This window comes from Kogia breviceps, chromosome 6, assembly GCF_026419965.1.
Source record: "Kogia breviceps isolate mKogBre1 chromosome 6, mKogBre1 haplotype 1, whole genome shotgun sequence".
Classification (NCBI taxonomy): Eukaryota; Metazoa; Chordata; class Mammalia; order Artiodactyla; family Physeteridae; genus Kogia; species Kogia breviceps.
Window position 1 is genome coordinate 42,368,634 of NC_081315.1, and position 27,654 is coordinate 42,396,287.

Consider the following 27,654-nt stretch of genomic DNA (forward strand, 5'->3'; position numbering starts at 1 on the left):
ACTGAATAGAGAAGACAACAGATGGGCATGAACTGCTTTGTGGACTCACATGGATACTTGAATGAACCTTAAATATCTGTCTATTAAAAATCATGTTCCATATTTAATTGTAATTCCACTTACCATTGTAGCTGTTCTACCATGATACCACAAATTGCAACACTTCAGAGATTATCTCATAACCTTGAATATATTTCGGTCCAATTTCTTTTTGGATGATTGGAGTACTGAATAGAAAGAAAAAAAGAAGCTGATTTACTGCCTGTCATATTATTATTCTATGAGGTCAAAATTTAGCAAAATTTACCAGTTTATGAAATAACTTTTTTCCTATTAATTAGGTCAAGTAACATTTACTCAGCATCTAAAACTTTTCTGGCACTATAGCAAACAATAAAGCTACCATAAAGAATGAGGCAGTGTCTTTTTAAGAAAGATAAATGAACAAATGGTACAATAAAGTTTAGTAGTTTTATGAGACACTTATGCAATTATGCAGAAAATGTCTGAAAAGTAAGAATTGCCAGATTCTACCTGGGAGAGACCAGAAAAGCTCCCTAATAGAAGTATAGCAAGATCTGCATCTTCAAAGATGAGTAGCCTTTAACCTAGAGGACTTTGGGGGAGAATAAAAGAGGAAATAAGTAGGAGAGAAACTGTACGCAGAGAGAGCAAATGTGAATTAAATAAGTCACCAAGTGAAGCAACATGGTATATTAAGTTAGAATAATTAGAGATAACTGCATTAATTCTCAAACTGCCATGTGCATAGGATTCACCTGGGAGTGCTTGTTAAAAAATAAATGCCAAGGCCTCACAAACCACCTATTCTGATTCAGTAAGTCTGGCTTTCTAACTGAAAATTTGTATTTCTCTCAAGTTCCCAGGAAATGGGAAACAGAAAACAATTAACAAAATGGCAATAGTAAGTCCTCATCTATGGATAATTAAATGTGAATGGATTAATCTCTCCAATGAAAAGGCATAGTGTGGTTGAATGGATAAAAAACAAACAAATAAACAAAAACAAGATGCAGAAATATGCTGCCTACAAGAAACGCAACTTAGATTTAGAGACACATGTAGGCTGAAAGTAAAGGGATGGAGAAAGATATTCCATGCAAATGGTAACCAGAACAGAGGAGAGGGGGCAATACTTAGGAAAAATAGACTTTAAGTCAAAAACTGTCACAAGAGACAAAAAGGACATAATATAATGATAAAATGGTCAATTAAAGAAAAGAAGATATAAAAATTATAAATATATAACACCCAACATCAGAGCACCTAAATATATAAAACAAATATTAGCTCTGAAGGGAGAAATTGACAGCAATATGATAATACTAGGAGACTTCAATATCTCACTTCCAATAATACATAGAACATCCAAATGGAAAGTCGATAAATAGCTGATCTGAACAGTATAGTTCAAATAAACTTAAAAGACATGCATAGAACTTTCCAATCAACAACAGAAAAATACACATTCTTCTCAAGTGCACATGGAACATTCCACAGGATGGGTCACATGTTAGGTCATGCTATCTCACTAAAAATCTTCTGCACAGCAAAGGAAATAATCTACATGGTAATCCATTTTATCCTACGGAATAGGAGAAAACATTTGCAAACCATATATCTGAAAAGGACTTAATATCTAAAATATATAAGCAAAACAATAAATAATCTGGCTTTTAAAAATGGGCAAAGGACCTGAATAGACATTTCTCAAAATAAAGACATACAAATAACCAACAAGTATATGAAAAGACATACAAATTCCCCCAAAGAAGACATGCAAACACCCAATAGATATATGAAAAAAAGGTTAACAGCAATAATTATCAGGGAAATGCAAATCAAATCCACAATGTGTTACCACCTAACTTCTTTTAGAATGTCTGTTATAAAAAAGACAAAAAATAATAAGTGTAAGTGTAATTTTGTATCCTGCTACTTTACCAAATTTATTGATTAGCTCTAGTAGTTTTCTGGTGGTATCTTTAGGATTATCTATGTATAGTATTATGTCATTGGCAAACACTGACAGTTTTACTTCTTTTCAATTTGGATTCCTTTTATTTCTTTTTCTTCTCTGTCATGGTTAGGATTTCCAAAACTATGTTGAATAATAGTGGTGAGAGTGGACATCCTTGTCTTCTTCCTGATCTCAGAGGAAATGTTTTCAGTTTTTCACCATGGAGAATGATGTTTGTTGTGAGTTTGTCATATATGGCCTTTATTAGGTTGAAGTAGGTTCCCTCTATGTCCACTTTCTGGAGAGTTTTTATCATAAATATGTATTTAATTTCATCAAAAGCTTTTTCTACGTCTATTGAGATGATCACATGGTTTTTATTCTTCAATTTGTTAATATGGTGTATCACATTGTTTGATTTGCATATATTGAAGAATCCTTTCATCCCTGGGATAAATCCCTCTTGTTCATGGTGTATGATCCTTTTTATGTGTTGTTGGATTCTGTTTGTTAGTATTTTGTTGAAGACTTTTGCATCTATATTCATCAGTGATATTGGTCTGTAATTTTCTCTTTTTTTGTAGTATCTCTGTCTGATTTTGGTATCAGGGTTATGGTGGCCTCATAGAATGAGTTTCGGTGTGTTCATTCTTTTGCAATTTTTTGGAAGAGTTTGAGACGGATGGGTGTTAGCTCTTCTCTAAATGTTTGACAGAATTCACCTGTGAAACGATCTGGTCCTGGACTGCTGTTTGTTGGAAGATTTTTTTTTTTTTTTTTTTTTTTTTTTTTTTTTGTGGTATGCGGGCCTCACTGTTGTGGCCTCTCCCGTTGTGGAGCACAGGCTCCGGACGCTCAGGCTCAGTGGCCATGGCTCACGGGCCCAGCCGCTCCACGGCATGTGGGATCCTCCCAGACCGGGGCACGAACCCGCGTTCCCTGCATCGGCAGGCGGACTCTCAACCACTGCGCCACCAGGGAAGCCCTGTTGGAAGATTTTTAATCACAGTTTCAATTTCATTACTTGTGATTGGTCTGTTCATATTTTCTATTTCTTCCTGGTTCAGTCTTAGAAGGTTATAACTTTCTAATAATTTGTCCATTTCTTCCAGGTTGTCCATTTTATTGATATAGAGTTGCTTGTTAATAGTCTCTTATGATGCTTTTTATTTCTGCGGTGTCAGTTGTAAATCCTCCTTTTTCATTTCTAATTTTATTGATTTGAGTCCTCTCCCTCTTTTTCTTGATGAGTCTGGCTAAAAGTTCGTCAATTCTGTTTATCTTCTCAGAGAGCCAGCTTTTAGTTTTATTGATCTTTGCTATTGTTTTCTTTGTTTCTATTTCATTTATTTCTGAGGTGATCTTTATGATTTCTTTCCTTCTACTAACTTTGGGTTTTGTTTGTTCTTCTTTCTCTAGTTACTTTAGGTATAAAGTTAGATTGTTTATTTGAGATTTTTCTTGTTTCTTGAGGTAGGATTGTATTGCTATAAACTTCCCTCTTAGAACTGCTTTCATTGCATCCCATAGGTTTTAGGTCATCATGTTTTCATTGTCATTTGTCTCTAGGCATTTTTTGATTTCCTCATTGATTTCTTGGTTATTTAGTATTGTATTGTTTAGTCTCCTTGTCTTTGTGGTTTTTATGGGTTGTTTTCCCTTTAATTTATTTCTAATCTCCTAGAGTTGTGGTTGGAAAAGATGCTTTATATGATTTAAAGTTTCTTATATTTACCAAGGCTTTATTTGTGACACAAGGTGTGATCTATCCTGGAAAATGAAGAAAGTGTAATGTGCTGTTTTTGGATGGAATATCCCATAAATATCAATTAAATCTATCTGGTCTATTGTGTCATTTAAAGCTTGTGTTTCCTTCTTAATTTTCTCTCTGGATGATCTGTCCATTGGTGTAAGTGAGGTGTTAAAGTCCCCCACTATTATTGTGCTACTGTTGGTTTCTTCTTTTATGGCTGTTAGCATTTGCCTATTTGCCTTATGTATTGAGGTGCTCCTATGTTGTGTTCATATATATTTATAATTGTTATATCTTCTCCTTGGTTTGATGCCTTGATCACTGTGTAGTGTCCTTTCTTGTATCTTATAGCATTCTTTATTTTAAAGTCTATTTTATCTGGTATGAATATTGCTACTCCAGCTTGCTTTCAATTTTCATTTGCATGGAATATCTTTTTCCATTCCCTCACTTTCAGGCTGTATGTGTCCCTAGGTCTTAAGTGTGTCTCTTTTAGACAGCATATATATGGGTCTTGTTTTTTTATCCATTCAGTGAGCCTGTGTCTTTTAGTTGGAGCATTTAATCCATTCACGTTTAAGGTAATTATCGATATGTATGTTCCTATTACCATTTTCTTAATTGTTTGGGGTTTGATTTGGCAGGCTTTTTCTTCTCTTGTGTTTCTCTCTTAGAGAGGTACCTTTATCATTTGTTGTAGAGCTGGTTTGGTGGTGCTGAATTCTCTTAGCTTTCTCTTGTCTGTAAAGCTTTTTATTTCTCTGTCGAATATGAATGAGATCCTTGCCAGGTAATCTTGTTGTAGGTTCTTCCCTTTCAACACTTTAAATATATCATGCCACTCCCTTCTGGCTTACAGAGTTTCTGCTGAGAAATCAACTGTTAGCTTTATGGGAGTTCCCTTGTATGTTATCTGTCATTTTTCCCTTGTTGCTTTCAATAATTTTTCTTTGTCTTTAATTTTTGTCAATTTGATTACTACATGTCTCGGCATGTTTCTCCTTGGGTTTGTTCTGCCTGGGACTCTCTGCATTTCCTGGACTTGAGTGGTTATTTCATTTCCCATGTTAGGGAAGTTTTCAACTATAATCTCTTGAAATATTTTCTTGGGTCCTTTCTCCTTCTGGGACCCCTATGATGTGAATGTTGTTGCATTTAATGTTGTCCCAAAAGTCGCTCAGGATGTCTTCATTTCTTTCATTCTCTTTTCATTACTCTGTTCTGCAGCAGTGAATTCCACCATTCTGTCTTCCAGGTCACTTATCTGTTCTTCTCCCTCAGTTATTCTGATATTGATTCTTTCTAGTGTATTTTTCATATCAGTTATTGTATTGTTCATCTCTGTTTGTTTGTTCTTTAAATCTTCTAGGTGTTTGTTCTTTAATTCTTCTAGGTGTTTGTTAAACATTTCTTGCATTGTCTCGATCTTTGCCTCCATCCTTTTTCCAAGGCCCTGGATCATCTTCACTATCATTATTCTGAATTCTTTGTTGGAAAGTTGCCTATCTCCACTTCATTTAGTTGTTGTTCTCAGGTTTATCTTATTCCTTCATCTGGTACATAGTCCTCTGCCTTTTCATTTTGTCTATCTTTCTGTGAATGTGGTTTTCATTCCTCAGGCTGCAACACTGCAGTTCTTCTTGCTTCTCTACTTTGCTTATTTTCTATTGGGTATGTTGTGTTTGTCTTGTTGTTGTTTTTGCTTTTTTTTAACTGATTTTTTTAGAACGAGTTGTATTCTTTCTAAAAATTAAAAAAAAAAAATTGGTAATTTATTGTGTGCTTTCAATGTTTTTTCTAGCTTGTTATTTGTCTTTTGATTTGTTTCCAATACTATTTACCATTCAGAAAGTGTTTACTCATGAATATACCCTGGGAAGCACTTTATACCACAAAGCTCTTCAGTGGTAGTGCAACAGGCCAGCTGGGAGATTAAGTAATGGCAGAAATCAGTATAATAAAGATCCAAAATGTTTTTATGAATTTATGACCCTGGAGACTAAATATCACTTTATAAATTATAATCCTGAACTACTTTTTGGTAACTGGCCTTGCCAATGTTATGGGGAGCAAAATTTCCAATGTTAATCTGAATTTCTGACTTTTTTTTATATATAAGGTAAATGTAAGACTGAAAAATTCGTCTAGGAGGCAATATTTAGTACACTATATCATCTGGATTATTTGGAGCATCTATTTGAAATGCCATAAGCATCTCATAGATGTATTCTATTTTAAAGCACAGAGTTATCTACAGTCTTGTTATTGAACAGAACTTGCGTCCGCTTGCCCACTGTATGGCAAAGCCATTCTACTGACAGCAGTGATGGTAAAGAAAAGTACAGTGTTTACTGCAGGGCACTAAGCAAGGAGAACAAACAGCTCATGCTCAAAAGACCGGAACTCTCTGATGACTTTCAGGGAAGAGTTTTTAGAGGCAACATTTGGGTTGAGGGTTGCAGCTCATGGACTTTGTCTGACTGGTTGGTGGTGAGGTAACAGGGTGATGTTTTGGGAATCTTAATCATCAACTTTTTGGTTCCAACCAGTCTGGGGTCCACATGCTTGTGGTCAGCATGTAGTCACCAGCTTCCACCTGGGGGTGGGTGGTTCTTAGTTTCTTCAGAACAACTCAAAGATATGCATCAGATTGTTATGTATATCCCTTGAGGAGGAACTAGGACTTTGTTTTATCACTGAACTATTGTTCAAGCTTAATTGCTTTTCCTTTGTTTCTGCATTCCATCACTTCTCCAATTAGTGACTGTTTGAGTTTTCTTTTTGGAACTCAGGGAAGACCTAGGAGACTAAAGCCTTCTTCTACAAACAAGAAATTGGGGGACACAAAGGGGATTTTGTACCTAGGTGGGCCCTGCAAGGTCCTACTCGGTTTTAATTCCCCCTTTTCTTTGATACCTGTCAATTCTGTGGGGGAGAGGGTCAGGACAAGAAAAGGAATAAAATTTTGTATAGAGAGGTTAATCATAGACTCAGCAAGGGAACTCAGTTTTGGGAGACTCAGTTTCTGTTTCTATATTTTCGTGGCCCCAAATTAAACATTTTTAAAGATTAAATTACTTAGGTGAAATAATAAGACTGAACGATGTAATAAAACAGAATAGGTAAATTTAACAAAATGTATATCACAAAGGCCAAACAAGTCTTGGTAGTTGTTTTTTTTTTTTACTAAAAAGTATTAAACAGTACTGACAAATGCTTTAGGAGGACTTACAGTTATTTACAGCCTAGTACATCCCCCAAAACTTACACATGGTATCACGTTTACTTCTCATTACTATGGAAACTGATAGCCCAAAGTCATCCCTTACTTCTCTTCATTTAAAAAATACTTATTGAGCATCAAACATATGAAAGTATTGTTTCCAGAACTGAGATACATAGTGCAAAACTAGAAATTTGAGAAAAACACCTGCCTTTGTAAAAAATACAGGGTAATAAGAAAATTAAGGTTATAAATAATGAATTATATATTTGGTAAGGAAATTAAAACCTTTTGTAAGACAAAACAATAGAATTACTAGTATAAAAACTGAAATATAAATGTAGGTTATCTCCCATTGTAACGACCAAGGTTTTTTTCTAGTCTACCGTGTGATTGAGATATTAAAATTAGATTCCTTCATATAAAAGAAGCTCCTAAAACTTAAGCACTGCCTTAAATTTTCAGAGTACTCATGAAAGAGTAGACTAGAATTCCCTTAGGCAGGGAACTAGAGACCTTCATATCAGGCCATGGAATAGGGAGAAGAAATTTCAAGATGGTCTTCTAAGTAGTATGATTATATAACTTATCATCCAGTATAGTATGTAAGAGTGAAGGCAAGACTTAATAATTATGCTTAGAAAATAGGACAGAACTACCCTGGCTATTCCAGACAAACTATAACTAAGAATCACTCTATTGATCATTGACGGCAAGACCCTGCTGAACTCTAATCAAAGAAAGACTATATAAACATGGAACAAACTGTTTTCAATATTGCAACTTCAAGGAATACATAGTTTTTGTTCCATTTCATTATCCATCTGAAATCCCCTACTTCTTAGAAAAATTGTGATGGAGGAAGGCTTCTTGGCAAGTGTGAGCAGGATTCATTGTCTTGTTCTGTCCCATGGGAAAAATAAACAAGTGAATAATCTTAGAAGCTTATACCTAACTTTGCACCAGATATGTCTGATACAGGTCAGAGTGGCACCAGGTGGATTCCGGTTCACAATGCTTGAGTGGAAAATTTCACCCTAAAATGTATAATATTAATAACATGAAGATAGTGTCATTACATGGATGACTTCTTTTAAATTTCATGGAACTTAGACTACCATAAGGTCTCAGTGTATCAAGAGTGACATGTAATCTCCAAATCTTGATTTGTGAGAGATGCCACCAAGCATTGCAAGCATGACATCTTGGCCAACATTATCACTTTCTATCTCCTGTCTAGTATCATTCCAGGTATGCAACTTCACATAAACACAAAGGTCACAGAAACCTGCAAACTGTAATATTTTTATATATAGGAACTTAGTTTCAGTAATGTAATTCAGGAAACTCTTTCATAAGTATAAAATGTAGCTGTGTATAGATTCAAGTACAGAAATATGACACCATAATTGGTGTCATATATCATATACAGTCTCTAAATTGATTGGAAAGTAAGAAATAAAAATATATGTTGATTCTTGCTATCAGCCAACATTTTGTGAGTTGTCAGTGATTCTGCAATTTAACCAATGTGTTAATTTTTACAAATATTATTGGGATATGTTAGTCATCTAAGTTCTACAAGCAAAGTAATAGGTAAAATGTCCTGTACTCTTTGGTAACTTAACTTGCTCTTGCTTCTGACCTGAGAAAAGTACTCATATAAAATTGATTAATTTTAGTTGCTAGTACATTGATTTTTTATTTGTACTACAGCATATTGTGTAAATAAACATAGCCAAAAAATTATGCTAAATGAAATAAGTCAGACAGAGAAAGGCAAACACTGCATGATCTCATTTATATGTGGAATCTGTAAAAAAAAAAAGCCAAACTGATAGAAACAGGGTACAATGGTGGTTATCAGGAGCTGGAGGATGGGGGAAATGAGAGGATGTTAGTCAAAGGGGGCAAACTTCCAGTTATAAGATGAATAGGTTTTGGACATCTGATATCATAAGCATGATTACTATAGTTAACAACACTGTATTATACACTTCAAAGTTGCTAAGAGAGTAAATCTTAAGTGCTCTCACCATAACAAAAAAGTAATTATATGAGGTAATGAATATGTTAACTAGTCTTATTGTGATAATCATTTTGCAGTATATGCATCTATTAAATTGTCATGCTGTACACCTTAAAATTACACAATGTTATGTGTCAACTGTATCCCAATAAAGCTGGAAAAAATAGTACATAAAATAAAAGTTAAACATTGAAATACATTTTTAAGATGCAAATATGAAATGCTTTTATGTGCCTTTTAATATACAAAATTTTAGTATACAAAATTGCTTTGGGGTATATAAATTGCTAATGTAGCTACTTATCGGTTTCAAAATAATCTGGGTTAAGCAACTACAAATATAAAAATATATGAAATTAGGGATTTCTGTTTTGTGTGAATATTAGTAATAAGCACTACATAGATTTGGGATCAAACATCATTTGTAATGCCACGTAATAAACAAAATAAACAAAGCCCTGAATGGATCCAATTTCAATTATGATTCAAGCATACAGTTGCATAGTCAAAGATAAAAACAATCACATGAATTACATCAAAAATAACTTTTGTCAGGAATACTTGAAAAAAAATAGGATTTGTGGTTTGCTCTCAGAATATTATTATCTGTAAAATTTCTATAGTTTCCGGGCTTCCCTGGTGGCGCAGTGGTTGAGAATCTGCCTGCCAATGCAGGGGACACGGGTTTGTGCCCCGGTCCGGGAAGATCCCACATGCCGCGGAGTGGCTGGGCCCGTGAGCCATGGCCACTGAGCCTGCACGTCCGGAGCCTGTGCTCCGCAACAGGAGAGGCCACAACAGTGAGAGGCCCGCGTACCACAAAATTTCTATAGTTTCCATACTGAAGACGTAGCTTTTAAAATATGACAACAGAAAGCTAAGCAAAAAATAAAATTAAGCCAAAATTTTTATGGTGACAATCCTAGTGAACTATTTTTGTAGCTTGATAAAACAGGGCAAAATTTTGTTTTTAATTACAGTTTTTCAGAGAAAAAGATTTTATTGTGCTCTCATTCATGCCAAGCCTAAGAAAAGTATGATAGAATATGGTACATATTTCCAAAATTATATGTAGAAGAGTGTCCATCAAGGGAACAAAATGCCCCTCCCCTTGTGGCATACTCTCTTTTGAACACCTTTAAATGGTATGCACATAGCCAATATTCCTTCTTCTCTGAATCTCTCTGAGGGTATTGACTGTCACAAAGAAAAAGATGAATGTCTTATCTGATTTCCATAAAAAGAATAATTAGAGGTGGTTAAAAAAGGTAAACAACAGGAGCAATTAAATATTTTTCATTAAGGTAATTATATAGATATAATCTTAATTGTATGGAGCCATTAAAATTATGATTGTGAGCCCAGTAGCAACACAGAAAACATCACACAAAAATAGCAGACCACCAAATGATAAACGCCCCCATATATTGTAGAATAACTTCTAATTTAAGAAATTTAAAGATAGATTTCTGAGTTTAGGACAAATTTTTATTGCAAATTGAGCAATCAAATCAACCCCTTCCATAAAGAAGACACATTTGTTAATTGTGTATTGTAGATTAAAAAAAGATTACCAACTATTCTCGTTCACTTCTCCCAATCCTGTTTACAGTGCAGCCCTTGGATACTACCTGTGCATGTAAAAGGGGTTAACAGCTCTCTCTATACAGTGATTCCCTTTGAAATATAGGAATTTTGGATCATGCTTATGGTTCTGCCAAGATGTGTGCAGAGAAAAAATAAGGCATCAGGGAAAGGATGCACCAAGCTGTATCTCAGTCCCTTGATAGTATTCTCTCTCCTCCAGTGTCTGCAAAAAGCAGAGGCTCTTCTCCATTTGTTCTTCCCAAACATGAACAGAGCAGCTTGCTCTTCACTGGACCATTGCCATGGAGGAAGTAGTAAATATTACTGTCTCAGCTGTTTTAGCTCACCTAGGAAAACAAAGGTTAACAAATATTAGAATGTAAAATATGCCAGTGATCTAGTCTCATACAACTTTATCTCTGTTACTCAAAACAATATATTCCTAGGGAAATAATGTTTGATAATGAATACTTTTATTTCTTTAGCATGAAGTAATCATTTTTAAAGTCTGATTATTTCCCCATATAGAGGCTCACACTTGCTCTTTTTCCCTTTCTTCCAAAAAAAAATTGTAACCAAACATTAAGAAATCTTGTACACACATGGTAAAAGATTTTTTATGGACATAGAAAAGTCTTATAGAAATGGTTAGGTTAGAATGGAATTATAACAGACATGACATTTGGAGTTGGAAACCTATAGGTTTAGATCTTGACTTTACCACTTACTAGCTGTGAGTATGTGGAAAGGATTTAATTTTTTATGAGCCCCTATATCTTCCTTCATAAAATTTGAACAGTAATATCTACTCTGAAGAGAATTACAGATAACGCATATAAGTCAATATGGGTACATACTAAATGATCAATAAATGGTAGCTATTTTACTATTTTAAATTTTCAATAATGTGACATAATCATTTTGTATTGTATAGTAATATCAAATCACTATGTTGTGCACCAGGAACTAATGCAGTGTTGTATGTCAGTTATATTTCAGAAAACAAACAAACAAACTCATAAAAAATGAGATCAGATTTATATTTACAAGAGGAATAGGATGAAAGTGGTCAAAAAGTACAAACTTTCAGTTTTAAGATAAATAAGTGTTAGAGTGTAAAATGTTTTCCTTTTATTTTGTAACTAAGGACAGCAATGCTAACTACTTTTATCTGGATCAATGAAATAGTATTACTTAATTTATATATTCATAAAATCTACAGCCAAATGGGTGGGGGTAGTAGAGTGATATATACACTAATCACATAGGAAGTGGGTAAAAAATATAACTTAGAGCCATACTTTTTTATTCGAACACTTTATTCTTGCTGAAGAATCTCCTTTTCTGCTTTTATTGCCCAGTTCTTTAATGCCTTGTGTCTAGTCTCCAGGTTGCACTACTCATAGTAAATTAATGTCCAAACCTACAGTTTCTAAATATGGTAGCTGCTGCCTCTTTATTTGGATCAGTTTTAACATCTTTGAAAAAATGAAAGACAGACATTTGAAAAGATACTAGCTACATATTTATGTGGTCTTCCTAGAAGATAATACAGTCTTTTCAGCACTTACTGTAGGGAGCAAAGAGACAGCAGTGAAATTAGCTATAAGCTGTATGTTAGGCACAAGACAAAATATGACATTTGTGGTTTTGTATAGAAATTCAATATCAATATTGTTTTATATTAAATGGCTACTATTTTCCAAACGTCTTCTTAACCATTGATTGTTTCGTTCATAAGCTAATATAGACATAGGAAGTTAAAATGAGGAAGTCTACAAAAATAGAAGTGGGTACGTATTATACAATATCTGTTAAGATACTGCCTTCATAATTCTTTGCTCCAGGTGTTAGGGCCCATTATTCAGTTTACAAAGACAGGGTAGATGTCCAATCCTAGGAATTTATAACCAGTCATTGTCAACTTGGGTGCATATCTGTGTGTCTATGTCTGTGTACAGTATGTATAGGATGCATTATTGGAAACTATGGGAAAGACTGTAATTTGTTGGAATGTTAACATTCCCTGTGTTGACATTCATTCCCTCATTCCTTACACACAGGTGTGCCCACATATACTGGCACACATATATACTTACTTATACATTTATTTGTATATTTAAATATTTACTTATATATTAAACATATATTTATACTTAGTTGCATGTATTATTCACATATACACATATATATGTATATTTTCAAAAGCATATTTTTTATTGTCTAGAAAACTTAGTGAGCTTATTACTTTTACAAATATGTAGTTCCATTTGAAAGAACATTCATGTCTTGTGTCCCAGAATATTGGACTCCTAGGACAAGTCTAATTGAAATTTGACTACAAATAGACAGAATTAAGTTAGATAAGGCTCCAGTTACTCATCTCATATAAATTTTAAAGGAAGTTTTTATAAAGAAATATAAACACCTCCCAGCTTTTAGAGAGAGTGAGGCAGTCTGGCAGTGATATAGTCCTTCTCAGTTGGTTACCATAGTGACCTGATCTGAAAGAACAAGAATGTCACTGTCATGGATTCAGCACTGGCAGGAGAACCTCCAGATGTCTTGTCATTTTCCTTTACCTATCGTCACATTCTTTCCCTTTCTTAAAGGACTCGAAGTGAGTTTTAGAATGATAAAGGTGGAACTAACTTGAAACTGGACATGCAAGTTTTTATTAACATTTTTCAGATCTGGATCTTTTAGGAAGAACCAAGCATTAAAATGGTTGTGCAAACCTTTTTCAAGGAAACCACTTAGTTTAGTCCATAACCCTATATGCTAAACTTTTAAAACAAGTTTCAAGGTATTTAGCAACATTTATTTCTCATGAAAAAACACAACTGTTTCCTTAACAGTCATGTTCTATTTCATGAAACAGGTCTTTCATATGTTTGGACCCAGATGTACAATTGGGAAGAATTGTTCCAGGTCAACAACTTTACTTGAGACCTGTATGTGTATTGATAACAGACAGGGTAACTTGTTAGTGTAAGACAGTAAAGAGGAATTTTTGAGAGAAAGTCAGAAGGATAATCTTGCTGTGTAAGATAGACTCAACATTAGATACTGAGTATTGGGATGGAGAACCACAGTTTTGTATCTTCTGCCTTTACCTGAAGCAGCCATTCACACTGTCAAAAGCTGTGTCAAAGAGGACCCTTCCTCTTTGACTGTAACTCCACATTTATCCCAGTGTTCTTAGAAAACAGATGCTGAGACAAAGCTGACATATTATACTTATTTAAGGTAAGCAATCTCAAAAGACCCAGAATGAGAGAAGAAGGAACATGAGAAAGGGAAGGTGGTATCTTATCAAACTGACTTTATGGTCATAGAAAACATAGCTGGTCACTCAATCATACTGGATATCTCCAGATAAGGTAAATACATTTCCTGCATCTCAAAACAGTCTATGTGGGGAAGAAAAAGCAACTAATTTATATGCTAACTTCTTCATTTTCCCTTTCATTGATCAAAGATCACCCAACAGAACATTTACTCAACCACACAATCAGGATGTGGCTTACATCTGGGAAAACCAAAGCCTCTGTTTTCTCATGGTATCTGACCTGAGTGCTGAAGTTGGTGTGGCTCCTGCTACAATAGCTGTGATGCAATTATTTCTTAAGCTTTGATATGACCTAAGAGGGAGTCTAACTTCAAGATATGATTGCTTGTAATTGCCTTAAAAATTTAGAGAGGGTTAGCTAAACTCACTACTGTAATTGCTTCTGCAACTGGTCCTAGGAAAATATTTAATATTCATCATCAATCTCCTTCAACTCCCATTCTAAATTGTACTACGATGACCCAGATCTTCATCATGAGATATATGAGCAGTTATTTGCCTTGTGCATGTTGCTTCAGTTGCCCATTCACAGTTATCACTGGGCAGAGATATTCTAGGAGATAAGGTAATGAGCTCTGTGTGGCAAACATTCCTCGCTTTCTAAATTATGTATTCACAACTACATCTTCTCATAGTTATCAAGGTTGATTACAACAGCCAACAGAAAAATTATTTTTCTGTCACCTGACCTGTTGGCAGGAGGAGTCCAAAGTGGGCAGGTCGTACATACAGTCTTCAGTTCAGTGAAACCAGAGAGTATACTCTGATAGAAGTGTTGAACTCTTTGTAAACATGGACTTCAAGTCTAGCAGATATAAGTTTGCAGAGATGGGAGGTGCAAATTCCACAAATGAGTGAATAGGGAGATTGATAATAAGATGAGTCCACTCTATTTCATCCCTTATTCTTAGACCTGTAAGTTTTCATTATAAGGGAGATGTATGCTACATTGTCCATTTTGACATTATCCTAACCTTTCATTGTGGTCTGTCCAAGCTGCAGATTCAGCTTAGATTTGCCTTTAGTATAGGCCCTTCCAATGCTCTATTAAATCCAGCTGCCTCCAGGTTAAGACATACGTGTTATATGACATAATCCTCTAGTTCTTTTTTGTTTAATTGGAGTAAAATTGCTTTACAATGTTGTGTTAGTTTCTGCTCTACAATGAGGTGAATCAGCTATATGTATACCTATATCCCCTCCCTCTTGGACCTCCCTCCCCTCTTCCCCTCCCCCACCATCTAGGTCATCACAGAGCACTGAGCTGAGCTCCCTGTGCTATACAGCAGGTTCTCACTAGCTATCTACTTTACACACAATAGTGTATTTATGTAAAACCTAACCTCTCAGTTCGTTCCCCCCTCCCCTTCCCCTCCACGTCTCCATTCCTGCCCTACAAACAGGTTCATCTGTACCATTTTTCTATATTCCACCTATATGCATTAATATACGATATTTGTTTTTCTCTTTCTGGCTTACTTCACTCTGTATGACAGACTCTATAGAACTACCATATGACCCAACAATTCCACTACTGGGCATATACCCTGAGAACACCATAATTCAAAAGGACACATGTACCCCAATACTCATTGCAGCTCTATTTACAATAATCCTATAGTTCTGAGCCCACTGATCCTCTTCTGTGCTATAAATGTGTCTCTTGGTTCAAGTTCATATGTTGAACACCACTGACAAAATACACAGGTAAAGTCACTGTGGACAGATAATTTATACTAATATCCAGGTCACATGTTGATTCTGTTACGAATAAATCAACTCTCCTTGTAAGTGGAAAGTATGAAATTTTAACTAACTACTAGTACCTGGCTGGTCTCTCCAAAATATAATGTTATCTCAAGAACCCAGCATCAGCCTCTACTACTAGCATATTGACCATGTCAGGAGCTAGACCAGCTGTAGTGAGATAACCTGTGCTGTTGACAACACTCACGGCCCCATCCCTGCCACCATTACCACTCTTTTTGTGGGTCCATGTCCACTCCAGGTTAAGCTGAAGAGAGAAGGTGACAACACCCCCAGGTTGAGTAATCCCGTCCATTTGGTTTTTGAGAGCCCCTTCTGCGCTGGATGACCTCTGATTGGCATTATATGAGAAACATAACAATCTGCAAGGTCAGTTCCATAGCTCCATTCACATAATTCTTGCCCAAGTGCCAGACCTTAGATCAACCAGCCAAGTTTATTTTTCATTTCTCCAGCATCACAGCGTATCTGTACCTTAGCTTCCTTCTCTCTTTATGTTATATTAACACACACATGTTCTACTAGCAGCTCTGGTGATTGGAAGTATTTACCTTCAGCTTTATTCTCATGATGAACTTAACGTAGGGACAGCAATGTAGCAGATATCTTTGTCCAGCTTACTCTCACATTTCATGTCAATCCCTTTGTGAAGATTCATATCCTTTCTTCTTCCATCAGTTGATTGTTGGGATCTTCCCATGAAGCTGTATGTGTGGCATTGTTGCAAAAGACATTGGTGATATGAGAACTATGAATATGAGCAGTTTATGATTATGAGACAACTGCTTTCTCATGTCTCCTGCACCTGATCAGGCTCCTTTCTGACTCTTCCACTACCATCATGCAATGGATTCCTACTGTGCCTGCCTAACATTATGCACTGGGGAATTGAATGGCATATAGCTCATGATGGCTAGCCATGGCCACCTTGTCAATTAGTGTACTATTATCAAGGAATCATTCTCTACGTGGATACCAATAGCTCTTTGTAGAAAATAAAAGAATTCTCTTCTGAGGAGGATATCACCTTGTTTCAGAACCCCAGGGGTCCATTTGGTGGCATTCCTGTCTCCACAGACCATTGTTATTCATCATGGATACATCTAACAAGACTGAATCTATTAAATCTTAAGTCCCAAGTGAGATAGCAGCTTTCCTACAGCCTGAACATTCTTAAGAGTTGTCGTGTACTGGGCCTCACTTGAAACTGGACAACTGTTGAAGTCACCCAAAAAATGAGGTTTTAAAAGAGTATAATAAAATCCCAAGTGCTGTGCCTCTTTCTTAGTGACAGGAGATGCAAGGTACAGTCACTTGTCTTGTACCTTAAAGGGGATAAGGTAGTACATCCTAGACCCCTAGGTTACAAAAAAGTTCACAGGCCTTTCTTTTTTCTGTAATTTATTTTTTCTACCTCCTGTCATACCTATGTCTTCCTAGGAAGTCTATGGAATTTGCCACTTTCTGCTCACACGTGGAGTTGGTACTATTCATTAATATAATGGGTCACCATAATGTTCTGCTGAATGACAAGAGGTTCAGGACCATATAATTACAGATAACAGGAGATTTAACCTAGATATTTGTTACACTGCTTTTCTTGCCATATAACTGCACAGTCCTTTCAATCACCTCTACTAATGAGGATTGAGAAGAAAGCTTTCCATGTATAAATAGCCTCATGCCAAGTGCCAAAGTTTGTATAGATTAGTTTTAATAACAATACTCTCATTGTTACAAAATGACTATAATTGGTGCCACTACCTGAATATGTTTACACATTATTCACTATGATTCATTTCTCTGAATTTTCTTTCATTTTTTTTTTTCATTTTTTCAACCAAAAATCCTGAATTCCTGGGATGTGGTTGATATCTCCTGTATTTCAGGCAGTATCATATTGGTGAGGTAAAATTTCTGGTTATGTGTTTTCTATATTTTAGTATATCTCATATCCCGTTTTTTCCTCTGATGATTTGAAAAAGTATGGGATCAAGTTTCACAGTACATAAAATACTTTTTCTGTTTCCCAGTAAAATTAATACTGTATTTTTAATGTTTTTCAAGGAGTTAGTTACAAATGACAGTCAGGTACATGTTTCATTGTAATCTACCTGATAACATAAAAACTTGTTTTGGATAGGAAAACAGGACTGGAGTAAGCCATAGAAATAATGATTGAGTTTATATGCTTGTCCATATACAGCACACATTTCCACAAATCAGTGAGATATTCTCTTGTCAAAGATATGCATAAGGATCTCTATAAAACTAAGCAAAATGTGAATGATGTTGAATTCAAATTTGCAAGACTGACAAAACAGTTTAGAATGATATGTCACTGAATATGGGACAAGTGGGACAAGAGAGAAAGTATCTAAATTAGACAGACAGTGAAGTAAGTAACTCCAAAGCTAGGATAAAAATAAGTAGAATAGAAAGCTTTGTAGAAACAAAATTGAAATGGGCAGAAGAACAAATGGAATCTGACATTATGGCTTTCTATGGCCTAGATGTCTGTGACTGGAAATATCAAAAGATATAAAGATATATATAAAGTCTGAGTGAAAAATAAAATGGCTAAGCTTGGAATTGCTGGAAAGCAAATCATTTTGAAAGAAAACAGTTAACATGTCTGAGTGTCCCAGTGATCTTCCATTGTCTTTTAAAATCCAGTAGAAATTTTGAGAGGAAAAGTAACTGAGCTAAAAGTCACATGTCACTTAAATTTCAGTTTTAATTTTATGACACAGCTACACAACCTTGGGTAAGTCACTTAACTTCTCAGATCTTAGAGTTCTTTGTTTATGATAAAGCTATTGGACAAAATGGTAAAGGGCTTTTCTGTTTTTATTTATCATCACTTAAAAAAATCATATTTTAAGGAATCTAGGAAAGGCTTCTAGGTTTGATTCTAGCTCCACCATTTGCTAAGAGTATCTTAAATTTTCTCTGCCTCAGCATCCTTGTGCATCAGTTGTGGTTACTATATGGAAAAAAAATGAAATAATGCATGAAAAGCATTTTCCATAAAGCCTATTGTAAAAGCATTCAATATATGTCAGTAAAAGTTGATTTACCAAGAAGCTAATATAACTTGAGTTTCAGGATCTTTATTTGCTGGAGTTCCTTTCAATATTCTATACCTGCTTTTGAATTAAAATGTATTATTTTAAAAGTGCACCCCAAACATTCAATAGGCCTCAAAATGAAAAAGTAGCAATTATTACTTTTTATTAGATATCTTAAAATTAATATCTAAAACATTTATTGATTCAATTATTTACAAAATAATAATAATCTTAAGAAGGTCGGTGTAGCTAAAAATTAATCAAATTTATCATCTAAAATAGAATTAACATAGAGTATATGGTTTGTAAAGTTATTGTGTCATAAAACTGACACCGATTTCAAGGATGTCACTGCCTTTAAGGGAACTTGATGACTTGACAAATACATCTGGTCAGCATGGCAACATGAGTCCATTTTCTCTTTTCGGAACTAGATTATGGTTACTACTGGAAAAATACAAGACTATGAAAGAAGGAATTTTTATCTGTGCTGGGTAATTTTTAAAAAAAGTCAAGTTGTTCTAATGAGCTACATTTCTGAAGAAAAAGGAAAAACTGTATTCATCCTTGAGTTTAAGGCTAACAATTCTGTCCATCTCTTATGCCTTAATTACAGGGTGTTTGTTGTGATGAAAGATAAAAATAAGCTTCTTATGCTCTTAAATTCTTGCTCTTCTCCCACCTGAAAACTTCTTAGAGCAGAATTCAGAGACCTTAATTCTCTGGGGAAATTAAACACGATATTGCTCAGATAAGGAAACCCAAAGGAGCACATAGAGCAAAAGGCCAATCCAGGAGATACTTCTGTAAAGCAGAACAGCCAGAGTGCAGACTGTGATAGGAAAGGTTCTGATTCCATCCTCCCTACTTCCTGGAGGTATGACCATGAAAAGGATTTGACTTCCCTGAACCTGAGGGCAGTTTTTTTTTGTTGTTATTTAGTTTTGTTTTGTTTTTGTCAAAAAGTGATGCTTCCTACTCTACCTATCTCAGAGAATTTACTGTCAATATTACAAGAGGCTGTGAGCCACACCTTTTTATTATGAGAATCTCTACAAATAAAAGATTAAATAACTACTATAGAATAGTCTAAAGCCTACTTCTTATTGAATAGTATTGATAGGTTTATTTTTTTCAACACACCAGTGGAAAAAAACCCTTTCCACTTTAAAATATTCACTATAATATAATTTGAAGCCTTGGATATTGGATAATTTCATAACATGAGTTCATTGTACATGTATTGCCCAAGTTACTTAATTGGTACTGGCTCTGCCATTAGCTGTGTAATCTTGGAAAGTTATTGAAAATGCCTGTCCTTTTCATTTCTTCATCTATAAAATCAGACAAATAATAGTGTTAGATGTGCAGAATAGATTTCTAAATTTAAGGAGGTGCCTGTCCTATGCTAAATACATTGTAAGATTTTATGCTATTATTATGCTATACCACAATGCCAAGAGTTCTATGTAATGCACAGACAAAATTTTACCAATAATGGAAATAAAAAAGAACATAAATATCCACAATTTCAATATTCCAACAAAATGGGATATTTCTACTTTTTCATGTTTTTCCAGTTCTTCTTTACATCATGGAGAATTTTGATAGTATTACAATCTAAAGCTTTATAGTTATATAGCTTAACGTTATATTAGAAGCATTTTCTATATTTCCTCCTAATAGCCATACCTGTGTTTAATGGATATAACATTTCACCCAGTATAATACAGTCAAAATATTTCATCATTGTTTGAAATTCAGGTTTTACATATATGTAATGAGATTATCATAGTGTGGGAGACAAAAAAACTCAGTGAATGTTAACCATTAATTTTATTATATTATCACTATTAATAATACATTGTACTTATTAAAATAATAATAAATATATTTATTTTTCATTTCTTCATATTATTGCCTTATATAAACTAATAAGACTGTGATTATTATGTCAAATAATAACATTTTTAAGAAGCCTGATATACATTGCCACACTGTTTTTTAGAAGAGTTTTACTCATTCAGATGTCAAAAGGAATATATGTGTGTATGTTTCATATAACTCCCAGAATTGGGTTTAACATTGATTTATCATGAATTTTAATTTTTGATAATTTATAAATAAAATATGATAATATTTTATTGTACCTACACTCAGAAATTATTAAACTTGCTTTTAAAAAATAATTAATAGACTTTATTTCTTAGATTTTAGGTTTACATGAAACTTGAACAGAAAACACAGAAAGTTCTAATATAGTTCCTACCTTACCAACAGTTTCCCCTATTTTTAACATCTTGCATTGGTGTGGTACATTCGTCATAGCTGAGGAACCAATATTGATGCATTATTATTGAGTCCATGATTTATATTACTGTTCACTCATTTTGTTGTACAGTTCTGTGGGTTTTGCTAAATGCAATGGTAAGTATCTACCATTATCTTACCTTACAGAATAGTTGCACTGTCCTAAAAATTTAATGTTCCACTTCCCTTCCCTCCCCCCAACCCCTGCCCACCAGTGATATTTTACTGTCCCATATGTATTTATATATATGGCTCTCTTCTTTGGGTTATTATTTTTGTTTTTGTCTTATGGTATTTCATATGTAGTTTCCTCAATGATATTGTTATTTTTAAACAACTTAATATAAAAAGTATATACTGTAAAATTCACCCATTTAAGTGTACAATTAAGTGATTTTTAGTAAATTTAGCAAGTTGTGCAGCCATCACCAACATTCAGTTTTAGAACATTTCAACAACCCAAATGCTTGTTTACAATGAAACTTGCCTGGCCTTTCCCACTCCAGGCAACCATTATCTGTCTCTTTAGATTTGCCTTTTCCAGACATTTCATATGAATTTAATTATACAATATATGTTATTTCATATCTGGCTTCTTTCATTTGGTATGATATCTCAGAGGTTTGCCCTTTGTCCATGTGGCAACATGTATGACTATTCCATTTATTTTTATTGCTGAATAGTATTTCCTTGTATAGATATCCATTCACCATTTGGATTGTTGTTTTTTTCTATTATGGCAAATGCTGTTATGACTATTTAATTATTTTTACACAAGTTTTTGTACAGTGAAGATTAAATTGGGTTTTGGTAAAATAAATAAGAACCACAGTAAGACAACTTTAAAAAATGGTGATTGTATATAATAAGTTATGATTTGTTCAGGTATTTATTCATGGGCTGGATGTCTACTATATGACTATGATGCTACTCAAACACGTTTATTAACTATGCAAGTTTATAGGTAAAAAAAATGTGCTATTTTGGTAGGAATCAAGAAAATGATGAGAAAAATTTCCTTTCCTTAAAAGTTGTTGATAGAAGTTTACAAATCATAAGAAGCAATATTTTGTAAACTTTCCATACTCACCTTGTGAGAATATACACTTACCAATTGCTGGAAGGCAGCATTTCTTATATTACCTAATCCATCAAAACAAGGTGGGAGAGATAAAAGGAATAGAGAAATATTTTCTTGTTTATGTCATTTGAATGGAAGAGAAGTTGAGGAGGCTAGTTAAGGTGCTGAGACTTTTAATGATACTTATGTTATTGAACACTATACATGTGAAAATATATATTTCAGATATAGTCTAAAATTTTTATTCCATTTTTCTTATAACCTTTAGTCTTTTGTGTGGAAAGCATCAACAATAAAACTGTACTTTAAAGGAATGAAATAGCATACATAGTATTTTTCCATACAAAAAATATTATTACATATGTTTATGTTGTTGCAAAATAAAAACCAACACACACACAAACAAAAAATCTTCATACTACTGAAATATCCTAGTGGAGTATTGCAGAAAACATAAAATATTAATAGCTCTTATTTTTGTTTTCAATTTCAGAGACCATCTTTGTTCTGGGAATTTATGAGCTTTTATATTAATTACTTTCCAGGTAATTTTCATAACTACTCTTTAAAAGGACTCAAAAAAGACCAATTACATTGTGAACTTTTAAGAAATATTTCTTCACTAATACAGTTCATGACTTTGTGATCGTTAAGTGTGAAGTAAATATCACTCATGGTATCTAAGACCCGAATAACTGTGGAGGTTTGTATGCTGTTATTACCCCGTATATATAGTTGTTTGCCCTCAATTTCAACTAGCTAAGAAATTAAAAGTACATCTTTAGGTAGATACTCGTTCCTACACACAACTTCTACACTTAAACATAGTTTAAGAGCCCAGATGGAATATGTTCTAATGTGTGGAAGCATAACCTCCAAATATCAGTGGCTTCAAGTACATATTTTCTTTCTGCTCTTGCTAGATGGCTTAGAAGTCTGCACTACACACTCATGGATCCTGGCAAAAATGCTCTGACATCTTAATTTGTGCCTGAGGTGTCCATACAGAAGGGGGAGTGAGAATTGGAAATGTCCTCACAGTCACACTTCATGGCCATAACTTTCTAGGTGGCCACAAACAAATTCAAATGGTGGGGAAGTTGAATCCTTTATGTACACAGAAACAGAGGGAAACTGAATAATGATGAATATCATTAATTTTATTCCTCCTAATTGACAAACTATACCTTTATTTTCTACAATTGGATTTGTGTGATATTATTAAGAGAAAAAAATAAGAAATTGATGACTTCATGCTTGTCAAGTCACTCCAAGTGGTAAACAAAATTTAATTGTGCTGCCATTTGTAGCCACCTCATTTACTAAATTCTCATTCTCTCAACTTATGCTTTAGTATTTACTACATAGTGACTGAAATTTATTAGCAAGTATGACAAGCACAAAACTTATGCCAACTATTTCTAATCACCCTTTGCAATTAAAGTGGATTTTGAAACAAATATAACATATGTTCTAAAAATCACGTGTTAAAAAGCATGATGTATTCATTAAGTCCTTTCTTCAGTCTTCAACAATATATTAGCAAGTATCTATTCTAGTAACTATATTGTAAGATGCTGACAAAACAAAGATGTGAAGAAATCAGATGTTATCTTTGTCACTAATGGACTACATGAGTGAGGGAAAGGTTGGAATTAATCAAATAACCACACATTGAATGCAGTGGAATGGAGACCAGAAGAGACCTCCTGAAGAAATATTTGTTAGTATCTAGTGTATGATGAGAAATTAACCAGAGAAAGAAGGTGGGAGAAAGATTTTCTTTGACCCTGTTGCAGAAATAAATACTATGAATTTAATAAAAATGGAAAAAACCATTGTGGGTGGAGGGTAGAGAGCAAAAGGATTTTGGAGCTTAAGCTAAGTTGAAAATGGTTAGAATGGAAAAGTGATTGGATTCCAAAGACTTGGTAATAATTGAACTGGGGGCTAAAAGCCAAGAATCATTCCTAGGTGTAGTGGAAAGTGAATTGGTCTTAGATTCAGATAGACTTTGCTCCACGATTTTCTAGGTCTTTTACCCTAAACAAATGTACCAACCTCTGGAGCACCAATTTTCTCATGGACGTGACAGTGATGACATTTACCTTATATGACTATTGTTAACATGACAGAGAATGTCTGATGTGCGCAGCCCATTCCAGACTGAGTTAATTTGAGATCTCCAAAATACAGGCACCAAAGTGAGATATGACTTACAAGAAATGTATGGAGGAAGATATTGGTGAATGATAAAGGGGAGCGAGATAATAAAGACAGAGAGAGACTGCAGACTATGATGTCTAACACATATGCAGGAGAAAGGGAAAAAAGGAGAACTGAGTAGAAAGAATCTCAGACTACAATGCAGTTCCAAGAAACATTCAGCCAGATTGTTGGTAGTCCTGGAGCCAATGTTTCCCCGTAGAGGAGTCCATGACTTGTGGGAATAGACTTGCATTAGCACCTTCACAGTAGCTGTGGTCTTATCTCAAATATGAGGATGAATCCACAGAAGCAGGAGCTTGGACGTCATTCAAGCATGGTATCTACAACAGGAGATTTGAATTACTCTTTTCATGGCTGTCACTATCCATTCCTTGCCCCACATAGATTTAATTTACTCCACAAGTTTAGGGAGTTGCTTCTCTATGGTTCCCATGAGCTTCTCTTTTGAAGGAGAAGTCTAGAAGACTAAGGTCTGTAGGACAAAATACTCCTCTCTTTGCTAAAGTTGGTCACAAGGCCCCAACTGGTACTCATTTATCTCTCCTTCATTATCTGTTTCTAAATCTTTCACACCTTAACCCTTAGCTATCTCCTTGGCAGAATTTGATGGCTTACATGGTCCTGTGACTCAAACCTTCATTACTTAAGTGTCTGAGCTGTTGGAAATATGTGTTTTTCAAACCAATGTTGCTGCACATGTCTTTTCACAGTTCCAGTTGGGTAAGGCAATATGAAGAGGTACCCATGGGAATCACATGGGTTCCATATTTATTCTTTGTTGTCCCCATTGTGTAAAATTATTCACACCTTCTCCTTGTGATCAAGGTCCATTACTCTTGTCATGATGGAAACTCTTCCTACTTGTCCCTGGACACAAGGACTCTAAAGTGTTTTAGCAACAGCTATAGATTGCAGTCTACTGGAGCATTTGCTGTGTTCCCTGGCAAAAGTACATTCTTCTGGGGACCAGGAGTTTCAACCATGTAAAGTTGAGAGCAAGAAGTACACACCCCTCTGTAGGTCATTATGAGTGACGGTAAGTGGAGCCACTTCTGCTTCCACTCATTGGTTGCTGGACGCACGTATATTTGTACTTTGTGGATAACATCATAGGCAAGTCTCTAAGTTAATGCATCACACTGTATCCAGAAGTATGTCATCCCATTCTTTCAGAAAGTTGTCTCTGAGTTGGCACTTTAGCTGTGCCATTCTGGTTCTCTGTAAAGCCAACCATTTCTGGATGGTACAATATTTTATTCTACTGACAGATACCATGATCCAACGGTCGTGGATGCACTCACCTTCTTCAGCATGAAGTATTATCTGACCAGATGCTACGTTTTGTTCATTACATCCTGTGGAGCAGACATCTCATAAGGCCACAAACAGTGCTGCTGGTTAAGGATCTGTGGGCAGGAAAGGGAAAGGCATTCAATACACAGAATAGTCATCCATTCTCTGTATATTAACTGTTGGCCCTCCTAGTACAGAATGTGTCCTACAATAGCCCTATTTTCTGCCACCATGACCACTTTGCTCATGTGCTCACTGTGCCAGTCCAGAGTAAAAAATTGTGATGGCTTGCTAGTATTTATGAGTCAAGTCGTTTTGCTAACTTCATTATTCAATGGCTCTTGTTTTCTGAGTGATTCTTGGTGGCCATCAACGTATGACAAAAATGTTTACTCTTTGTGCCCAATGCTAATGTCCATCTACATACTTCAGTCCTAGACATCCTTATTGTCAGTATTCCATGCTTTTTGCTTTCAGGCCCTGATCTGACAATCAAGCAATTGACCATTGCCCAAGAATCTATATCTATATCTATATCTATATCTATATCTATATCTATATCTATCTATATCTATCTATATCTATATCATCTTTATCTATCATGTCCTCTCATTGAAATACTTCTCATCCTAAATAAAGTAAATGAACAATGCAATGCTTGCAGCTCCACCTACTGGGAAGATTACCATTCTCCATTATCTTTTTAAAAAAAAATAATTAATTTAATTAATTTTTTTCGGCACTGGGTGTTCGTTGCTGCATGAGGGCTTTCTCCAGTTGTGGCAAACGGGGGCTACTCTTCGCTGCGGTGCTCTGGCTTCTCAGTGTGGTGGCTTCTCTTGTTGCAGAGCACAGGCTCTAGGCGTGCGGGCTTCAGTAGTCATGGTTCACGGGCTTTATAGCGCAGGTTCAGTAGTTGTGGCGTATGAGCTTAGTTGCTCTGCGGTATGTTGGATCTTCCCGGACCAGGGATCTAACCCATGTCCCCTGCATTGGCAGGTGGATTCCCAACCACTACACCACCAGGGAAGTCCCTCCATTATCTTTCAAGAGTACTATTCTTTTTTAAATTTGCACCCACATAGCAAGCTACACCATCTGTAACCAATTTTGTTCATTTCTCTCTCCTTTGGCTGTTTATACTGAGATACTACTAACTGCAGTAGTCCTCACTTATTCTTCAGATCCCTCCACCTCTACAGAGACCAAATTGAAAAATAAATGTAGGTATGATAAGTTTTAGTATCTGTGCATCATTGACATCTTTAGTCATAACACTAAATTCCACCATCTTTCTCCTTCCAGGATACTTCACTATTTTGGATTTGCTGTCTCAGCCAATGTGTGAGGGGGTACAGTTTCAGAGGTTTCTATGTGGGCTTACCTGCTATGATAGCTTTTACCCATAGGCCAATAACCAAGGTGGTTACTTACTCCAACTGCCAAGTGTATCAATTCCACTTATTCACTAAAGACTGGAGAAATATCCATTAGGTGGGTCCCTGGATGCAGCAGGCCTAAACACCATGCTTTATATATCATGTCAAGGTGCCTGCCAATTGTACATCTAATTGGGAATGTAATAAATTTAAGAACTTTCATTAAATGAGGTCATTCGTGCCTGACAAATTGTAGGCTCTCAAAAATTATTGGCTTTTTTTCCTGTGAGTAGAAATTTAGTTAATATGCCATTTCAGTAGGAGGATAATTTGATGTTTTGGGGCTTCAGTTGTCATACCCTCTGTCCTTTAGTGTTTGTAATGTCTGGGTATTGTCTTTTGCCCACTGTAAAGTCACTTGGGTATGGGTAAATGACCATAGGTCCCTTTGGGGGAGACTAGAGGGATTATTTTACTATTTGCTTGCAGTTGTGTTGCAGGGCCTTTCCTCCTAGGGGCCCAGATACTTCTTCAGTCAGAATTTTTGACATAAAAATGGGCCTGGTCTAGGTACTTAGCAAGGGATTATGACTTTTCAT